Genomic DNA, 18,918 nt, shown 5'->3' with positions numbered 1-18,918 from the left:
AACCAAGACGCTATCCTCCAAAAAAAAGGAAGCCAATCTGGTGGTCCCCTGCCATAAACAAACTGTACAACAGAAGGAAGAAACTGTTGCAAAAGAGAGTAAAATCCCATGAGTGGTGGATCTCCCTGGTCAGCCTGAGTAAGAAGCTGAGATCCCTTATAAGATCCTCCAAAGCTAGCTATGAAAACAAAATTGCCACTAATTCCAAGAACAACCACAAAGCATTCTATAGCTATGTCAAGAATCTCGATGGCAACACCCAGTTCTGCTCTGAGTTACAGCACAATGGCATGAAAATTACAGAACCAACTGATATTACCAACATCCTGGAAGATAGGTTCAGTGCTAACTTTACCCCCCTCTCACCCCCTAAAGGGCCCATATCTATACAGGAAGAATGCAGAGTCCCTGTAATCACAACTATGCAGGTAAAAGCTGCACTCTTTAAAGCCAGAAATACAGCATCCATGGGACCGGACAACATCGCAGGCTGCATTTTTCATGAACTTCAGAACAAACTGGCTCCCCACTTAAGCACCATGTTCAATAATAGCCTTGCATCAGGCTTTCTGCCCACTGAATGGCACACAGCAACAGTTATCCCACTCCGCAAAGGGGGAGCCACCACTGATCCCGGGAACTATCCACCTATTAGCCTGACAAGCCTAGTCTGCAAGGCCATGGAACGTATCATCATGGAACTCATAAACAAAGACATTGGTAACCTCCAAACTCTGGATCCAACCCAGTTCAGGTTTGTGAAAGGCAGATCATGCCTCCTGAACCTGATCGACTTCTTTGAGGCAGTCACCAAAGCCGTAGATGAGGGTATGGTGGTTCACACAGCCTATCTTGACCTTGCCAAGGTTTATGACACCATCCCCCATTCTGGAATTATAGCTAAACTCACTAAACTAGGTATAAATCCCTATGTCACAAGATGGGTTGCCAACTGGTTCACTGACAGAGCCCACACTGTAAAAGTTGCAGACTCCAAATCTGACCTCAAAGCAGTGACAAGTGGAGTACCACAGGGTTCCATCCTGGGACCTCTCCTGTTTACACAGAAGGCCTCTGGCTAATGAAGTTCACAGATGACTGCAAACTAGGACCCACAGTCAAGTCCCCAAATGATGTGGACATCCTACAGAAGGGCCTCACTGAGACAGATGCCTGGTTTCAGAGCCATGGCCTCCAGCTCAATGCCAATAAATGCAGTGTCATCCCCTTTGGTAAAAACTCTGTACCCATGAACTACCACATAGGCAGCAATCTACTTAACACCAAATGCATGATAAGACACCTTGGGAACCAGGTGGAAAGTAGCCTCTCCTTTGATAGTCACATCGCCACAGTAGTCAGGAAGTCCTTCTACGTGGCACACCTCATCATAAAAGGGTTCTCATCCAGGAAAAAATAGGCCATTGTTCCCCTCTACTCGACACTCATTAGACCCATTGTAGAGTACAATGCCCCTTTTGGAATGTACCTCACAAGACATTTGCAGCAGCTGGAAAGGCCACAGAAGTGCCTCACAAAGAGGATTACTGGCCTCAAACAAATGCCCTACACTGACCGCCTCAAAAAACTCCAGCTTTACACCATAGCATATCACCTACTGATCTCTGCCTAACATAAAAAGCTATGTCAAACCCAGAGGTGTTGGACAGGCTACACCTAAATAAATCCCAATCCCTCCGAGCTACACGCTCTAAGGACCTAAACCTTGTCACCACAATAAACAGGACATGCTGGAGGGATAGATTCCTGTCCCAGAGACTTCCCATACTCTGTAACAGGCTACCCATCTATGTCAAGCAAAGTTCTTTATTAGCGCTCTTTAAGAAAAATCTTGATGAGTGGATGGGAAATAGGAAATACACCCTGGGGATCACTTCTGTGTCTCTGCTCGACAGTGGCACAGGAAAATAATTTTCTTGGGTGGCGTAAGCCAGGGAACCTTGTTGGCTAGACTTACGTAGGCCCTTAGGCCGATAGCCTAGTACCTACATATGAACCTATGTAGTTGTGCTGGAATATAGAATGTATTGGTATCCTGTGTGTTTTCAGTATTCTGACATTCAGTATTTTCATTTTCAGTCTTTTGAATTTTCAAGATTTTAATCTCAGTCTTTTGAAATTCAAGATTTTGGGCTTTCAGTCTTTTGAAGTGCATATATATATATATATATATATATATATATATATATATATATATATATATATATATACATATATATGTATTTATAGCCTTGCCAGACTCGAATCATGTTATAATAAAATCGCCAAGTTTGCAAAAAACTCCACCTTTAGAACCCACCATTGCCAGGCTGTAAGGGAACTGCAATGGCTGGAACCTCCCCAGCTACTAATCTATCATCAATTAGTCATTGCCTACAATGTAGTAACACATACAGAAAAAAAACCTGCACTCGGCCAACTTCTCACCCACTATAATACAAATTGTCCTCTCCGATCTTCCGACAGACCCGTCCTCTGTATCTCTAGGGCTAACAATACTGCAGGAAAAGCACTGTTCTCCCACTCCATAGCTACAGCCAGGAATAATCTCCCTACAGCTCTGATTTCTGCCCCTTACCTTTTCTCACTTTAAAAACTCATTTAGAACACACTTAAAGAATAAATGGCTACGCCCATGTATTACATAAATCTTCAAATTATTCCACTTATATACCTCACTTCCTAATATGCCTACTGTAATATATATTACAATCTAGGTCTTCTAATGCTGATTGAATTTGTATACTTATTCTGTTATTAACCTTGTGCAACTATTTTTTCCTGTAATATATAGGTCTTGTTATGTCTTCTGCTGTATACTGTATTTTAACATATTGTGTAAAATTGTACTTACTGTGGAGCTTTTCTCCCTGGGCCTGCCCAGTCGGACCATCCCAGTTAATAAATGTAAAATAAATAAATTATATATATATATATATATATATATATATATATATATATATATATATATATAATTTTAAATGAACACACCACTCCAAACATACATGTGCAGAACAAACATTTATATGGAAATATAGATACAGAGCACATATAATATATGTGTGTTTGTGTGTGTGTGTGTGTGTGTGTGTGTGTGTGTGTGTGTGTGTGTGTGTGTTTGTGCACACACACACACACACACACACACACACACATATCTATTACTCCTTTGAATTCAAAGGGACTTCAATGTCAAATGTAATGAAACTTTTTTTATTTCTCAAGTGTTTACGTATTAAATTCTCTCTCCTTGCATCATTCACTCCTCTCTCATATTCCCTTCCTTGCCCTGTTCTTCACACCAGATTTCTGTTTTCCCCAGTGACTTCTGCATCTTATTATATATACCAATGGCAATGTATAGTATTGCACTCAATGTGTATGCTAGAGTAATGCTAACACAGACATGTATGCCATTTCAACAAATGGTCTATATTTTTACTTTGATTTCTGCTCTGTATATTCACTCTGTTGTGACCATCTTGAATGCAGTTGAAAAGAAGCAGTAGTTAAAAAAAATAAATAAATAAAATAGATCTTTTGGTGGATGAAAATAGATGATTACATTCAGTGTACTGGCCATGACTCATTTTTCAAAAATGCACTATTATCAAGACGTGTAAAAGATGCCTTGGAGCAAGTATGTGCATATCAAAAGGCAGTAATGAAGTACAGAGGGAGAGCACCATGTGGAGGTGACAAATAGTAATGAACAAATATGAGATCTCAGGATTCAATTTGAAATGAATGTATATGAAGGTATTTGATGCAAATAAGATTACAAGAGAACATGGCAACATTTCTTCTGAAGTGCAGGGTAGATACCTCCATATTTCAGCAGAATACACAACAGTCATATGTTTCTGAATGACTTCAGAAATCATAATGTGCGGAGCACTTGAATAACAATGATCCAGAGTGTTTTCAATAGGAAAGGAGAGGTATAGTAAGGAAATGTCAGTGATTCCCTCTGAAAGGCAACTGCAGACATTCGGACTCCTATGTAAATGAGTGTACTTGATTTTTCAGAGGGAGTCAATGGAAGAACAGGTTTGACAAAATGTAATGGGTGGGAGTTATCTCACACGTAGCTGTGACCCCCCCACGGGTGTCCTAATTGTGCTATCTGATGTCATCAGATAGCTCTTACTTCAAAGAAAATAAATGGTATTATCATACTGGGTCATGAGGAAGACAAAACATGTAGTTTGCTCAGGTTTTGTTTTAAAATACAAATACAGCATCATTCCACCTGAGAAATGTGTGGATATGTACCATCATTCATATACATTTTATTTATTTATTTTATTTATTTTACATTTGTTGACCGGGATAGTCCGAATGGATTCATGTCCCTTTTCAGCGGAGGCCTGGGGAGAAAAGTTCCAAGATAAGCAGATACAATAAAAACAATGAAAAAATATGGTATAGACAAAGAATACATAAGCAAACATGAATAGACAAGTTCAACAGGTTAGAGTTACTCCCTGGTGACAGTCAAGGGTAAGTTCAACAGTAATCTGATTAACAGATTTTTCACATTCTTGTTGAAAGTTAGCCAGGCTTGTTGCAGTGGCAAAGCCAGCTCAGTGCCAGATGTTGTTTGAGTCTAGTTTTAAATTGGCCTAGGGAGGAGAGCAAAGTAATATCAGCTGGAAGTGAGTTCCAGGGTCTGCCTGCAGAGTTTGCAAAGAGGGAATCACCGTCTGCATTGTTAATTTTGATTGTCTGAATTAGTAGTCTGTTCGAGGATTGAAACAGTCATGGATTGTTATGGGGGGGGGGTGATAAGATTTTTTCTGGATTATAAAGGATTTTATTGCCATAATCAGTAGGCTATATTGGATTAGACTGGGTAGTTCAAGCCACCCAAGCTGGTTAAGATTGATGCAGTGGTGTGTCCTAAAAGGCAGGCCAGTGGCAAATTTCGCAATGTGATTATAACAGGTTGAGAGTTTATTAAGTACAGTTTTGTTTAGATTAGAGATTGGGGGGATGCATATAAAAGTGTTGAAAGTAGATGAGAGCGAGCTATGGCAATTTTGGCTGAAGGGGTGAGAAAGGCTTTTATTCTGTAAAGTGACCCCAATTTTTTATTGATAGTTTTGATCGATTGGTTTACATGTAGGTCGAATTTTAGGTTATCAATAATGACACCTAATAGTTTTGTAGAGGAGTCAGGGGAGATTATTGTGCCATCATTTGCATTTATGGTAGAGGTAAAAGCAGCAGACCGTTGTGTTTGTGAGAATAACAGCATTTTAATTTTTGGGGATTTAGTATCAATCGACGTTCAGAGAGCCAGTTTTCTACAGTATTATAGGTAGACTGGCTAGCAGACCATAAATCTGTAGGAGATGTAGCAGAGCAAATCAGGGTGGAGTTGTCAGCATATTGGATACAGCTGACATTTGGGATGACAGTATACAAGTCATTAATAAAGATGGAAAACAGTAGGGGCCCTAGTATGGAGCCTTGTGGTACTCCAACGGTGTTAGGTAGTAGGTTAGAGAGCTTGTTCTGCCAAAGAACAGCCTGCTGTCTCCCATTGAGGTAGGATTAAAACCATTGAAGGGCTTTAGACTCTAAACAGAAAGCTTGCAGGGTGTGAATCAAAAGTTGGTGGTCAACCATGTCAAATGCCTTGGAAAGATCCAAGAAGAGGGCTGAGGATATGTGATTATTGTTACGGTTATTGTTTATGGTATTGATAAATGCTAGTAGGGCTGAAGTAGTGCTGTGGTGTGGACAGAAGCCGTGTTGGGTATCTGCCATGAGGTGATTCTGGATTAGGTGGTGCATGAGTTGTTTGTGTATACATTTTTCCATAATATTTTCAAGTGGAGAAAGTATAGCTATTGTTCTATAATTGGAGAATTCAGTAGAGGAGCCTACTTTATGTAGTGGGATTATGTAGGATGTTTTCCAAATGGTGGGAATTTTAGCCTCTGCTATGGTATGATTAATTAGTATTGATACTGGGTAGGCAATAGCATCAGCTGATTTTTGAAGGTACTTGGCGGGGAGTTGATCAACGGAGAGTGTGGTGGGTTTTAATTTTTTGATCGAGGTACAGAAAAGTGACATGGACACTGGTTGAAAGTTGAACGTGAGTAGGCTCATAGGGATGGTACTGTCAGGGCCAGGGGAGCTAGGAGGTAATTGGCTAGCTAGGGTTTGAATTGTCTCAGTAAAGAAATAGTTACAGCTATCTGAAACATCCTCTGGTGGTTTATCAATGGTAGCAGCGGGGATAGGGGTAGAAGATTTTCCAGGATCAAGTAGATTATTCAGACCTGCCCAGAATTTCTGAGGATTGTTCTAGTTTGCTGTCTGTAGATTACAATAGTATTGTTTTTTGTCTTGTAAAATGGATTTTTTAGTTTCATTCCTAGCTTGCCTGTATTTAACATGATCTTGGGGTCTTTAGTAGATTGCCATAGAGCCCAAAATCTGTTGCTACTGTTAATTTTTAGTCTAAACTCTTTAGAAAACCATGGTGTAGTTTTTGCTTTTGTTCTCTTTGAATGGGCAGATGCATGTAAATCAAGGATTTCAAGAAATTTGTTGCCAAAATATGCAACTGCCTCCTCTAAGGGGAGGTGTTTTAGAATAGACCTGTTACATGAGTTAAGATCCTGTTGGAATTTGTCAGGGTCAAAGTCTTTTTTGTTTCTGACTTTTCTGAGTAAGGGTTGTTGGGGATTAATGGCTTTTTGCTAAACTATATAAGTAAGAAGGTGATCGCTTAGGTCATCGGGGAGGGTACCAGTGGTGTACATTTGGGGATTATGATTTATGAGTACCTAGTCGAGTATGCTTTCTTTTTGGTTGGGTTTACGTAGCCTGGTAGGGGTGGTTATGATTTGTGTAAATGCATGCAGGCTAATATGGGTAGATGGGGATTCTGAGGAACAGCTGCCACAGTCTATGTTAAAATCTCTGAGTAGTAGGGTTTCTTGGGAGTGTTGACATGATAGCCAGTGTAGGGTATCTTCAAGTGTGTCTATATTTTTACCTGGGGAAATATACATGAAGATGATGTTGATGCATTTACTTTTGTTAAGTTGCAATCTAGTGGCAAGAATTTCAGAGTTATTAATCTGAGGTGGTTGAGTAAAATCTATGGTCACATTCAACTCAGATCTGTAGAATATAGCTACCCCACCCCCCTTCCTGGAAACATGATCCAGCCTGTCTATGTTATACCCAGGTGGTAACACTTCATTGTTTGTAGTGTTAGATTTTAACCAGGTTTCAGATAGACAGAGAATCTCAGGGGAATGGACAGCCAGGAGTGCATGCAGTTCATGTACTTTGTCATTAATGCTTCTAATATTGATATGACAGGCCAGAAGAGAGTTAGTTGTTCTATTGATTATAGTTTTATAGCTAAAGTTACAAGTAGAGGGTGTATATATATCAGAAGTGGATGGGCCAGGGTCGGGGTGAATATTACCACCAAGTATTAGGCTAGGTCTGTGCTTAGTGATACGTTTCAGGAGTTTGTATATAAGTTTGTAGTATTGTCTAGATCTAGGGCTAATGTGCCAGAGGTTGGTATGCTGAAAGAGTGAACAAGATGTTAAGTTGGACCCATTATTATTAGCATGGCTGAAGGTGAGATGCTTTACAGCTGGGGTGATAGTATGGCCTTTTGGGTACTGTTAGGCAATGAGAAAGTGGTTTTCATACAAGGTGAGTAAATAAGTGGCCAGCAGAATGGGTAGTAAAGAGGAGTATAGCATTATGAGAGGAGGACTATAGTAGTTAGGATCTGTTGTTTGTATGGCAAAACAGTGGGAGATCTGATGGTAAATTTAGAGGTAATAGAGTGGGTGGAGAAAGTATGTTAGGTGAAAACTGATAGGATGTTATAACAGGGGGTGTGGTTGAGTAACTATAAATTTAGTGGCATTGGGGAAGGTGGAAAATGGGGGCAGGGAGGGGTGCAGAGTGAGCCCAAGCAGAGCAAGGGCAAGCGGAGTGGGGCAAACAGTGACTACAAGTGTTTTCTTAGGTTTCCTGGAGCCATATGGTATGTATTTAGGTTCATAGGTAGGTATTAGGCTATCGGCCCAAGGGCCTATGTAAGCCTAGCCAACAAGGTTCCCTGGCTTATGCCACCCAAGAAAGTTATTTTTCTGTGCCACTATCAAGCAAAGACACAGAAGTGATCCCTGGGGTGTATTTCCTATTTCCCATCCACTCATCAAGATTTGTCTTGAAGAGTGCTAATGAAGAACTTTGCTTGACATAGATGGATAGCCTGTTCCAGAGTATAGGAAGTCTCTGGGACAGGAATCTATCCCTCCAGCATGTCCTGTTTATTGTGGTGACAAGGTTTAGGTCCATAGAGTGTAGCTTGGAGGGATTGGGATTTCTTTAGGTGTAGCATGTCTAACAGCTCTGGGTTTGACATAGCTTTATATGTTAGGCAGAGATCACCTCAGAGTAGGTGATATGCTACAGAGTAAAGTTGGAGTTTTTTGAGGTGGTCAGTGTAGGGCATTTGTTTGAGGCCAGTAATCCTCTTCATGAGGTACTTCTGTGGCCTTTCCAGCTGCTGCAGATGTCTTGTGAGGTACATTCCAAAAGGGGCATTGTACACTATAATGGGTCTAATGAGTGTCGAGTAGAGGGGAAGAATTACCTCTTTTTTCCTGGATGAGAACCCTTTTATGATGAGGTGTGCCATCTAGAAGGACTTCCTGACTACTGTGGCAATGTGACTATCAAAGGAGAGACTACTGTCCACCTGGGTCCCAGGGTCTCTTATCACGCATTCAGTGTTAAGTAGATTGCTGCCTATGTGGTAGTTCATGGGTACAGAGTTTTTACCAAAGTTTTTACCAAAGTAACACATTTAGTGTTAACTTAATGGCTGTGTTTTTAAACTGTATTTTTAAAATATATTTTACGCTAAGTTATACACTATGTTTTAGACTGTGCAGTCTAAATTTATTGACATTATCATTGAAACATCTATTGACATTAACAACTGTATCTTTAAAAGTTATATGCACACACTCTTAAACCTTTTCTACCTTTCCTCTCTCTATCCCCACTACTAACTTACTCTAACCTCCCTTTCTCTACACAACCTCCCATGAAGTTACACTCGAACCTTTACACATACTCCCGTGAGGTTACACTCATAATTTTCCATATCTGTTCCTACTTTCTCCTCTATCACATCTTACCCTTCTCTACTCATATTATCCTAAGCCTTCAGCAATATAATGTGTTACAATATTTCATGACATCTAGAATATTAGTAATTGTTATGATCATTAATTATTAAAAATGACCACTGGAATCCGGAACAACACACTGAAGTTTAATATAAGTTAACCGCTTTTCATCCGGTACAATACCTGGACTTCCTCAGAGGAAGTCTGGGTAATGTACCGGATGAAAAGCACTTAACTTATATTACACTTTAGTGTATTGTTCCTATTTCCAGTGGTCATTTTTAATAAGTGGATTTGTTTTCATGCTTTGTTCTTTTTGAAGTTTGATGATCATTAATTATGTAGAGAATGGTGTATCTTTCTATTTTCAATCTTTCCATATAATTTATACTTGAACACTAAGCTTTTAATATGTCTGTTGAGTTTTTATTATGACAAACTAATGTGCAGTTTTTCAAAATTTGTGCTTGAATATTACAAATTTATTAGGTCTAATTTTCCTTCTGTTAACCATATGTATACAGAGGTTTTTCCCCAGGCCTACACTGAAAATGGGTACTTCAGGACCCAGTCTGTCTTTCCCACTAAACAAATGACAAACAAATAAATAAATAAGTTTCAAAAATACTGAAACACAGTCTGTGCTGAGTGCTGAATTGTCATACAGCAAAGGAAAGGAATGCACAGCTTTCATAACGTGTCATATGTGGATTGCCTCTGATGCGCAATCACTATACTTGGTTACATGCAGAATGCTGATGGGTGATCTACGTCTGCCAAACTAATACATCCCTGAATTGTGCTCTGATGGACCAGTTTCATATCTGCAAAATGAAAAGTTACACAACTACCAGATCTAAAGAAAAACTTTGCTTGGAACATAAACTGGATATGTTGTAGGGACAGGTATGTGTCTCAGAGAATACATAAACTGGATATGTTGGAGGGATAGGTATGTGTCTCAGTAAATGAACATAAACTGGATATGTTAGAGGGACAGGTATGTGTCTCAGGGAATACCCCCTTCTGGATATGTTGGAGGGACAGGTATTTGTCTCAGGGAATATCCCCTTCTGGATATGTTGGACCGACAGGTTTGTGTCTCATGGAATACTGGATATGTTGAAGGGACAGGTATGCGTTTCAGAGAATACCCCCTTCTGGATATGTTGGAGGGACATGTATATGTCTGAGGTAATACCCCTCCTGGATATGTTGGAGGGAATGGTATATGTCTCAGAGAATGAACAAACTGGATATGTTTTAAGGGACAAGTATGTGTTTCAGAGAATGCCCTCATCTGGGTATGTTGGAGGGACAGGTATGTGTCTCAAAGAATAGGATCATAGGAGGTTACTAGGCTAATGGCCCTGGGGCCTTACAAGTCCAGCCAAGAATTTATCCCCAAAAAAGAATACTCAGTCAGCACTTGCCACCCCTGTTAATGAGGGACAAAGGTGGAACCCCAGGACAAATTTGTGGTTTCCCATCCACTCATTAAGGTTGCACTTGAAGAGAGTCAGTGAGGTACTCTATTTGACATGTATGGGAAGTCTATTCCAGAGATGGGACAGCCTCTGGGAGGCAAACCTGTCTTTCCAGCAGGTTTTGTTGATGTCGCATATTAGATTTAGGCCTATCAAGTGGGTAATATGTGAGGAGTTAGACTTACGGATATTGGGCATCTCTCTTAGGGCAGGGTCCGATATTGCCTTGTAGGCAAGATACAGATCACCTCTGAGCAATCTGTATGATACTGAGTATAGTGACAGTGATTTGAGCCTGTCCACATAGGACAGATGTTGGAAGCCATGGATTCTCTTTGCGAGGTATTTCTGTGGCCTTTCCAGTTGGTGCAGGTGTTTGGAGAGGTACATACCAAGCAGGGCATTATACTCAATTATAGACCTAATGAGGGAGGAGTAAAGAGCGGTAATAACCTCCTTTTTTCTGGATGCAATCCTTTTACTTATGAGATGAACCAAGTAAGAGGCTTTTCTGACCACTGCTGCCACATGATGGACGAATGTAATGTGAGATTGTTGTGTACCTGAGTACCTTCAGGTTTCACACCGGTATACTACTTGGGGTGCTGATGTGGTATCAGTAGGGGCCATGTTTGCCAAAAATGGCACGATATAATATTTTTTACATTTTTTTAAGCCATGACTTTTTGCTTACACCAGTTATTAGTAGTACCCTCTTGCAGTATGTTACCATCACCATCATTTGCTAGTCATTGACCATCCACAGATCCATCCAGCAGGTCATCCACAGACTTTGCATGGTCTGCTGATTTTGATACCTCTGAGCCTCTGAGAGGTAGGTCCCAGGACACATAGCACAGAGCATCACCACTACCACCTGTGAGGCCTGAGGGAGTGGTGCCTATTTTGTGGGTGTAGTCTCCTTTGATCTTGTGGGTCCTATCAGTGAGCCAGAGAGATCCCATCGATGAGACAGAGACTTTCGATTATGTTGAGTTGCTGTGATTGATGATGTGTGATGGCCAACTCAAGATAGAGAACTCTTGGGCCAACTGGTGTATCCTGACAGGGCCTCCTGACAGTCTCCAGGGTCACAGGTTCAGTCAGCAAGTCTTCCCCCCTGACATTAACACTGATTGTGCCCGGGTCAAGTGGTGTGCCTGCTTCCTAGTCATAATAACACGTTCCATGGCTTTACATATCAGACTTGTCAAGCTAATGGGGCACTAGTTTCCTGAGTCAGTAGTAGCACCACCTTTGTGCAAGGGGATGACAATAGCAGTTCTCCACTATGCTGGAATGAAGCCTGTAATTAGGATGTGGTTGAATAGGTTGCTCAATGGAAAAGCTAGTTCTTGCTGGAGATGGAGAAGAATACAACCTGTGATACTATCAGGTCTCATGGAAGCTGTGTTCTCTGCTTTGGATAGGACTTTTAACACTTGATCTACAGAGATGTGATGTGTTGGACAAGTATCAGGGATGTTGAATAGGCCTTTGTGGGGTGCACTAAACCTACCAGCTTGCAGGTTGGCTAAGTCAACAGGATCAGTGTAAGTGGTACCCGTAAGTACTACTTCAAAACAAACCTGGGCTTTGCCATAAAGGTTCCTGACATAATTCCCCCTTCTGGATATGTTTGAGGGACAGGTATGTGTCTCAGAGAATACCCCCTTATGGATATGTTTTAGGACTTGGCATGTGTCTCAGGGAATGTCCCATCCTGGATATGTTGGATGGACTGGCATGTGTCTGAGAGATTACCCCCTTCTCTGAAGCAGACTTCTCATCCATGTGAATCTGAATTATTCCTTGGTCGTAGTCATGCATACTGTGGGCCTATGGATGAGGAGGTAGTTGCAAGCATAGTTTATTACATCTGTTTGGAAGGCACTGTGTTATAAACATGCATCTGTACCATCTTTACCTCTGCTAAAAAGTCTGTAATCCTTGGTTCTACTAATGGTGGAGATATTGGTACTGTGGAGAAACCAGACTTCCAGGATGCTTGGGTCTGTAATGGTCTGCAGCTAATCATCGTCATGTTGTACATGTGAGCACACATTGAGTGCGCCACTCTAGCTTGCTTTGCCTGTGATGTTTATCACATCAGCCAACTGTGCTACTATAACACTTAAAATAGGATCTGAACTGTTCTGAGAGTTTGCATTACATGTGGAATTGGTGAAGTAGTTTAAAGGTAATGAACATAGGAAACTGAGGAAGCAGGTCCTCATGGCTGCAAAGGAAAAGGTCATCAGTGGACATCAAGGAGTACAGGACCACTTTTATGCAGAACAGAAAATGCAGTAAGATATTAGCTGAGATAATACTTAATATTTATGCTAAAGGCAGGCCCCAGATAAACAGTGTTTAAAACATGTACCTGGAGCAAGGGAATAGCTAGGCATACTCAGTGTACTCAAATGAGTACATATTTTTCTCAGCATCTCTCACAAAATTTGTGTTCCAAAGAGTTAAGTAATGAAGTGTTTCTGTTTCAGGCATCATTTCCATCATTAAATGCACACTACTACAAATCCTGTTATTCTAGAAACTATGTGCAAACTTTATAAAAACAATGTTTAAAACCTGTCCCTATTTTTGTGCCTTTGACCCCATTATTGTAGGCTATATCCAGATCTGTTGTGCTAAGAGACTGGGAGATAGGCTTCCCTGGCACTGCTTTCAGGAGAGAGAAAGACACATTTCACTTTTTTCAGTTACCAAGAAGAGACTAATGCTATAAATTTTGAGGGTGTGGGTGGCTCACCTCCACATTGGATGGCAGGGGAACCTGATCCCCGTCTCAGCAAAAACACTTAAATTTCAGCGTACCTGATCATCAAGGGGTTCAATCTTCCATAAGTCACAGTGGAAGGACTTAACTATATCCTTGTATTAAAATAAAGAATTAATATACATTAAAATTATGCTTGGCTTTGCTGTATTGCTGTCTATGAAGTAGCATAGGCTGTACTATTTGCCTTTTTCTTTAAATGTCCTGGATCCCTTTAGTAGCTTGTCCATGTATGTACAAGCACTTCCGTGACACCAAAATGAAACATTTCCCCCAAAGATCCTTTCAGACATTAGTCCATGTCTGCACAAGCACTTGACTGATTCCAAAATAAAACATTTCCCAAAGCAACCCTGTCAGTACTATGTCCAAGTGTACACAAGAATCAAGATGAAACATTTCTCTAAGTGACCCCTTCAGTAGTCTTTCTGTCCATGTATGCACAAGCACTCAAATGACATCAAAATAAAACACATTTCATCCATGTAATGACCCCTTCAGTAGTCTGTCCTAGTCTGTATGCACAAGCACTCAAATTACATCAAAATTAAACATATATCCCTCAAGTAATGGCCCCTTCAGTAGTCTGCCCAAATATGTATCAATGAATCACATTTCCTCAAGTAATGACCCCTTCAGTAGTCTATCCATGGAAGTATAAACACTTCAATGACTCCAAAATGGCACATTTCTCCAAAATAATTACACCTTTAGTAGTTTACACATAAGTAGGTGACTAAATCCAAAATGAAACATTTCCTCCAATGACCCCTTCAGTAGTATGTCCAAGTATATACAATCACCAAAATGAAACATTCCCCCAATGACCCCTTTAGTTGTATCTTAAAGTATGCACAAGTACTAAAATGAAACATTCCCCCCAATGACTCATGTATGAAGAAATGCCAGAATGAAACATCTCCCCCAAGGACCCCTTCAGTAGTATATTGAAGAATCTACAAGTAACAGAATTAAACATTTCACCCAAGGACCTCTTATGTACAACCACCAAAATGAAACATTCACCCCAATGACACTTTCAGCAGTCTGTGCAAGTATACACAAGCACCTAATTGAAACTTTCCCTCCAACATCCCTTTAGCAGTCTGTCCCAGTATGCACAAGTGTCAAACTGAAGCATTTCCCCCTATGAACCCTTCAGTAGTATGTCCAGGTATGTACAAGCACCAAAATAAAACATGCACCCGATGACCCCTTCAGTAGTCTATCCAAGTAAGCGCAAGAACCAAAATGAAACATTTACTCTATTAACCTCAGAGGCTCCTTTTTTTTCCCTGCCCACTTAGTCTGTCTCGCAGAACACCAAATGTGCCAATGGTGAGTGATTTCAATTCCCAAAACAGGATATCCCTCAACTCACAGTGAGCACCAAAGATTTAACTAAAGAGACTGCCATTATTGCACTGTGGGCCAAGCAAGATGATGGAAGCAGGGGTTGGAAGCTCACAGGAGTGCCATGGATGCCCCTTTAGGCCGTACGTGTTGCCATCCCATTCAAGAGAAAAAAATTATATGTAATTAAAAATATTTTTTTTAGTTTTACATCACTGAATTGTGCACTCGACAGGACAGTGCTTGGGGTGATTGCCCCTTTCACCACACCCTTGCTACAGTACTGATGCGCATTATGGTAGGTTTGCATCTTAAATATCATCTAACCTTCCTAGTTTGCTTATGATTTGTTTCATATTGTACATGTGTATGAATAACCTCAAATGTATACTGTATACCACTGCTCAATTAGTCTTAAGGAGATTAACATCAATTTACCAAATTATATCTTTTAACTATAATAGCTACTAAGGATAGTTTCAAACATTTTGTCAAGTGATCCAGAGATACATTACAGAGTCTAGAGAATTTAAGTACATTTAGAGTTCTAGACTTATTACTCAGTATATATTTTCATTACTGTAAATGTTATTATCTGACTTTCACTCATTATAATCTTACTACTTTTGAGCTCCTCAGTACCATGAGTCATAAATGACTTTTTTTTTGTAATTCTTTCTGTACTCACTGCCTGTAAGCCATCATCCCTCCAGCAGTCAGCTGGTCTATCTATTCTGCGTAGTCAAGAATCGATCATGGGAGGCAGCCATCCAGTGTCTAATTTAATTAATGATTGTGGCAAGATACAATATAAACAGAGTGGAGAGAAAGGACATATAGACAGAAGGCATGTGGCTGAATGCAGATTATTTTAAAAAGGACACTTTTGGATGGAGCAAACAGCAAAAATGAGAAACAAGGGGAAAGGGAAGGAAGCATGCACAAGGAAGGACAAAGAGACTGGGGAGAGAGTGAACTACAAGAAGCAGAAACTGTAGAAGGGAAACAAATATGGAGGGAAAAAGGATGAGAGAGACTGCATCTAGGAAGAGAGGTCAGGAGAAGGAACTGATACTAATATTTTCTGAAGTTCTAGCCAGTGAAAAATCTGATTCTGAAGATCAAAGATTACTTGTACATACACCCAGGAAAATATTCAGTGGTGCAAAGAGCAAAAATAAGAAAACATATCCTCCCTTGCCGAAAAGTATTGACCTGCCCTTGGATTGACTCCAACAACTAAACCAATTATTAAAGTCAATCATCTTTTGTTCATATTGCAGCATCATCTATGCAGAAGGTAGAATACTGCTCAATGCTAGGCTTATACTAGCCTGAGACACTTAACCCAAGAAATCCATCATGTCTCTCTTCACGTAGTCCAAGCAGTTATGTCTAAAGTCATTTGCAAACACAATGACTATGACAGTCTTCCAGATATCACTTTTGGCAGACTGGTAAGAGGTGTCCTGCATCTGTCATACAATGCATCCTCCAACTCAGTATTGATGGACCTAATGCACATCAACAAGACAAATGGCATCAGAAATACTTAGTCCAAGGATCTAAACCTCTTCTGTAACATCAGCAGAATTGTTTGTATCTCAAAGAGGATACCACTGATTTGGAACAGATTCTCCATTCACATAAAACAAAGCTCAGCCCTGTCCATATTCAAGCAGAACTTGGATATATAGATGGGTAAAAGAAAACATACCCCCCAGACTGCTCCCTCTACTAGTAATAGGCAGTGGCTGCTCCTAAATGTTTTATCCCATGCATAGGTCCTTAAAATTACATATGGTATGATCACATTTTTCTCACTAGGGGATGTATAAGGATGTATAACACCAAACTGGATAGGTTAATTCACCAAGGAGGAAATTAGCCAGGCATATCATGGCCTTCCTATATTACTCTCATTCACTTAAAGTTAAGTTAACAACTTTGTTATATCAACATCAATCTTATCAATAATAAGTATGAAAGTCTAATGTGTGGCATTACTGATGGGATTATATACATCAGTTATTCATATGGAATGCATAAAATGTCAGTATGGCTTGTGATGTAAAATGCTTGCAGCTACGATTCTGTCAGTGTGGTTTGTTTTCATTAATATACGTGTATGATTGCTTATGTTGTATGTGATGTATTCATAAAGATGTTTCTTGTTTAAAAAAGGAGCAGTAATTGAATAATTTACGCAATATTGCTTAGGCTATATGATATACAGAAAAATATGTGAAGTATAATGTTTGTTAATGTTAATTTGTTGATATAGTTGGATTACTTTTGTATAAATGTAAACTTGCCTATGTCACAAGTGATAATTCAATAAAGATGTTTAAAAATGTATAAGCGACATGGCAAATATATGACAGAGGATCATGCACATAATTCAGATCCAGGGACATTTGAAAGGAACGCACAGCTCTCACCATATCACCATCTCACCATCTAGGTACATTATATCTATATACAAATACAAACTAGCTACAAGCATTTTGTGTACTACACATCCATACACACACGTGTATAGAATATATATATATATATATATATATATATATATATATATATCTATAGTATATATATATATATATATATATATATATATATATATATCTATAGTACATATATAGATGGGTCTACTTCAGAATGTCGACCGTTCAGAATGCCGACTTTCATATGGCCGACACCATGTGATCAACATTCCGAAAGACCGACATCCTGAAATAGCACCATTTACCTACCTGTAAACACAGTAAAACTGTGTTATGCAGGGGGGCTTCACACCTCCTGCTACTTAGATATTCTCACTCCTAGATCGCACTACAGTGCAGGAAAGGGGAATCTCCCAGTCCCACACTGTAGCAGGATCTCCACTATCATTTGTAGGCCTTTCAAACGTTCGCTCATATGGTGTCAGCCATATGTGTTTCGAACATTTGAAAGTTCGAACAAATGAAGGGCACCCATATATATATATATATATATATATATATATATATATATATATATATATATATATATATATATATATATATATATATATATATATATATATATATATATATATATATATATATATATATATATATATATATATATATATATATATATATATATATATATGTGTGTGTGTGTGTGTGTGTGTGTGTGTGTGTGTGTGTCATATGCAGTACCTTGACTTCTAAAGCAGCATCTAGTCATAAAAGGCAGAAAATATATTTTTTTAAATAAAATGTTAATGATGTTTGTCTTTATGAAGTCCCTCTATGGTTCATACTGACAGAATACACTATTGATGCATGTGGAAACAGTTTTAACATTGCTGTCATATAATGTTCAAGGTTGCTGATTTACGGATTTAAAAAAATGAAATTCCATTTCATTAAATAATATATAGAAATTATATCCATGATTTTTCTTGGCCATTATCAAGATTTTATTATAAATTTCTACTTCATCTATATCTATGGAAAATCAAAACTGATTAAAATTACAGTGCACTTAATAAAGCTGACATTTTTATAAGCAGCAAATATGAAAGAAAATACAGGCTGTGGTTAGAGATTACAATGAACTAAAATGACAAATGCCACAAAATCCAGTGTTTTTTTCCAGAACTCAGACAACCTGTATTCAGGATTTCCTGGTACTTTTCCTGGAAAATGGAAAGTCATTGTCTCTAATAATGCTTGTTTTATAATCATCCAAATGATGTTGATTGACATTTGGTGACATGACATACAAATGAATGGATTTCTGAAATTTATAGGAAGCTCAAAGCTACTGAATATTGTGACTATCAATCCAGTCAAGCCTGGTGTGGTTTTATGAGTATCCATTCAATTATCCCAGTCACATTTAGAATGAATTGTCACTGCAGATTCTTTTGCATATCCAGTTTCAAGTCTCATCAACAGATTCAAAACTCCGATGTCCCTAACCTGTGAAAAAAGTTATCATTCTCTACATAAAGGAGATAACTCTTCTGAAATGTCTAACTTTAGGCCACTTGCCAATTTGTCCCCTGTTTCTAAGATCCTGGAAAAGT

Source organism: Protopterus annectens, chromosome 13.part0 (genome assembly GCF_019279795.1).
Source record: "Protopterus annectens isolate FY-2018-M chromosome 13.part0, PAN1.0, whole genome shotgun sequence".
Taxonomy (NCBI): domain Eukaryota; kingdom Metazoa; phylum Chordata; order Ceratodontiformes; family Protopteridae; genus Protopterus; species Protopterus annectens.
The sequence above is the reverse complement of the archived record's forward strand: the minus strand, read 5'-3'. Positions refer to the sequence as shown.